Source organism: Chionomys nivalis, chromosome X, assembly GCF_950005125.1.
Source record: "Chionomys nivalis chromosome X, mChiNiv1.1, whole genome shotgun sequence".
NCBI classification, from domain to species: domain Eukaryota; kingdom Metazoa; phylum Chordata; class Mammalia; order Rodentia; family Cricetidae; genus Chionomys; species Chionomys nivalis.
Window position 1 is genome coordinate 75,062,785 of NC_080112.1, and position 3,625 is coordinate 75,066,409.

The window sequence follows — 3,625 nt, forward strand, 5'->3', positions numbered from 1 at the left end:
TCTATACCAACGAGACTTGTTTCTTGGAGACAACAGATAAAACAGATTTGGTTTTTTAATGGAGCCAGCGCCTCTCTGTTGGTGACTTGAGTCTATATTCAATGCTGTTAATGAGAGATGTTCATTAATTCTTGTGAAATTTTTGTTAATTGGGTTGTTGGTTGCTCTTTACTTTCTCTCCCATTACTATTGGGGTTTTGCTGATTCACCACGTTGGACATGACATATTACTTCCTATTCTTCATCTGTGCCTCTAGTGAAATGTATTCATTCTTGTGCTCTCGTGATGAAGATAACCTTCCTTCCTTCTCTGGTGTGGGGCAATCGTCTATATTCTGTCAATTACATTTAAAATAAATGCTAATTGGCCGGTAGCCAAGCAGGAAGTATAGGTGGGAAAAACAGACAGGAAGTAGAGGTGGGGCAATGAGAACAGGAGTATTCTGGGAAGTAGGAAGCTCTTTCCTGCAGTCCTGTCCAGACACAGAAGAAACAGGATGTGATCTGCCCCTCTGAAAAAGGCACTGAGCCATGTGGCTAACATAGATAAGAATAATGGGTTAATATAAGTTATAAGAGCTAATATGAAGCCTGAGCTAATGGGACAATCAGTTTATAACTTATGTAGAACTCTGTGTGATTTTTCTTTGGAACATAATGACTGCAAGAACTGGGCAGGACAGAAACCCCAACAAGCAGGCCCTCATGTTACAGCTTTCTCTTCACTCTGTAACATTTTTCACTCCTCTTCTTTTTGTTTGTTTTTTAAGTATTTGAGAATTCTGTACACTATATTTTGGCCATACTCACCCCTCTCCCAACTCATTTCCTTTGTCTTTTAACTAATTTAACCTTTTTTCTCCTCTATTTCTACCCTTTTCTGCCTTCTTCATCTATCTTGCTCCTTTACTATTTCTACTTTTACCATTAATTATTTTTAAAATTTATTTATTTTTATTTTATGTGCATTGGTGTTTTGCCTGCATGTATGTCTGTGTGAGTATGTCAGATCTTGTACTTAAGACAGTTGTGAGCTGCCATGTGGGTGCTAGGAATTGAACCTGGGTGCTTTGGAAGAGTAGTCATCGCTCTTAACCACTGAGTCATCTCTCCAGCCCCCTAAATAATTTTTCAACATCTTTCACAGTCTACAGTGCTTGAGAATGGACATTAGTGATTAGTAGCATTTAATTAGTTTTAAGTACATTTCCCTATATTATAAAGGTTGATGTTGTTGCTGTTTCAGCAATTTGTTCTCTCCTTATTAAGCAGAGTTGAGCTGCTCAATAAGATCTCTAAATCAAACTGGAAGAGATATGAAAACCAACAGATTATCAAATTGTATAACAAGAATCACATGAACCATGAAAAAGTAAATCAGCATGAGTCCTCTTTAACTACCAACTCAATGATACTGAAATAGGTAAAATGCTAGATAAAGATTTTTAAAAGTTTACTAGTAAAAGTGATCAGTGACCTTAAGATGGATATAAAATATTATTTCAATAGAGGAAAAAGTGACCTTAAGATGGATACAAAATATTATTTCATAGAGGAAAAAAATTAAAGATGAAAAAAGGTTGAAAACATCACCACCCTGGAAGAAAAATTCCACAATAAGACTGAAAGTAGTAACATGGAAGAAAAATTCAACAAAGAAATGGAGATTTTGGAAAAACTCCTAGAAATATTGGAAATAGAAAAACCTCAATGAACTAAAATAAAAAAATAACAGTAAAAAACATCACCAATAGAGTTGACCAAGCAGAAAAAAAGACTATCAAGGATAGAGAAAAAGCTCAAGGAAATACCACACTGACACATCAATAAGGGAAAACTAAAACTAAACAAAGAAAACATAGAAAGAAAATACTGAGTATGACCCAAACATCTACGACAGCAAATCTAAGAGTTCATAGGATAAAAGAAAGAGCTGAGATAAAAGCTAAGGGACTAACAATGAAATTATAGCATGAAATTTCTCAAATCTAAAGAAAGAAATGAATATCCAGATGTAAGAGACATTTGAGTCCCCTAATAGACACAAGCAGAGAAAAAACCCTTACAACATATCATTGTTAAGATTTAAAAATATAAGAAAATAGTACTAAAATGTGAAAGAAGGGGAAAGTCAACCTACTTACAAAAATACCTACTAATATCAGATCTCTCACCAGCAGCATTAAAATACAGTAGAGCATGGGATGGTGCATTTTAGGTCCTGAAAGTAAGTGACTTTCAACCAAGACTATTATATTTAGAAAAGCTATCTTTGAAAATTGATTGTGAAATAAGGACATTTCAAGACAAGCATAAACAAAGGCAGTTCATGACTGTCAAGCTAGCACTGAAAATGGTACCTAAAGTAAAACTATATATGAAGAAGTGTAACAGGAGGAGCGGGCTTGTTGGGGTTTCTGTCCTCCCACCAGGTCCCACAGCCGGCAAGTCCCAAAGAAAATCACACAGAGGTCTCCATAAGTTATAAACTGATTGGCCTATTAGCTCAGACTTCATATTAGCTCTTACAACTTAATACTAACCCATTATTCTTATCTATGTTTGCCACATGACTCAGTACCTTTTTCAGCAGAGCAGGTCACATCCTGCTTCTTCTGTGTCTGCACAAGACTGCAGGAAAGAGCTTCCTTCTTCCCAGAATACTCCTGTTCTCATTGCCCCACCTCTAATTCCTGTCTGGTTTTCCTACCTATACTTCCTGCCTCGCTACCAACCAATCAGCAGAATATAGACGATTATCTTGTACCACTTCCCCTCCTTTAAAAAAAAAAAAAACAAGAAGATTCATAGTCCATTTTTGGGGGGAATGTGGGCATGGTTCTCCAGGCTACTTCCTGCTGGTTATAGGCACTGATAATCTTCTGGGGACCTCAGAAAATTTAGAATTATTATCAAGTCTTGACTGGAGTATCCTGTGAGGCTTGATCATCTCAGGCAGCATCTTCAATCTGCTCTGGATGTAGAACTCTGGCCTCTGGGCCATTTGTTCCTACCGGCGATTTCTCAGGTGGTCTTCCTTGATCAAAGCTGACTTTTCTTAACTCGGAATGAATCCACAGCCTCTCATTTCCTGTGGAAACAAAAGCAAAATCTCTTCTCCAAAGTAACATACCTTTTGACTTCAATTTTGAAGTCAAGGTATTTTCAAAATTCCTATCGTGGGTTAATTTAGCAGCATTTATAAGCAAACATCTTTTAGCAGTTGTTTCTCCTTCCTCAGCATTCAAACAATTCAAAGAGAGCATAATAACTTACAATATCAAGATTCTCTGTTTATTTTTCATCTTTACGTGACTTTATTTTAACCTCTATTTCTTTTATTTTTACTTTTTGGCTTTTTGAAACTGGGTTTCTGTGTACCTTTGTTCTAGAACTCAGTCTGTAGACCAGGCTGTCCTTGAACTCACAATCTGTCTGCCTCTGCCTCCCAGGCATTAGGATTAAAGGTGTGTGCCACCAAACCCAACTATTCTATTTCTTTTTTATTTTAAGGATTTTAAACTTTAGCCTTCATTTTTAAGGACTTTAGCCTTTAGCCTGGCTACTGGCCAATCAGCATTTATTTAAAACATAATTGACAGAATATAACAATTCTCCTGCACCA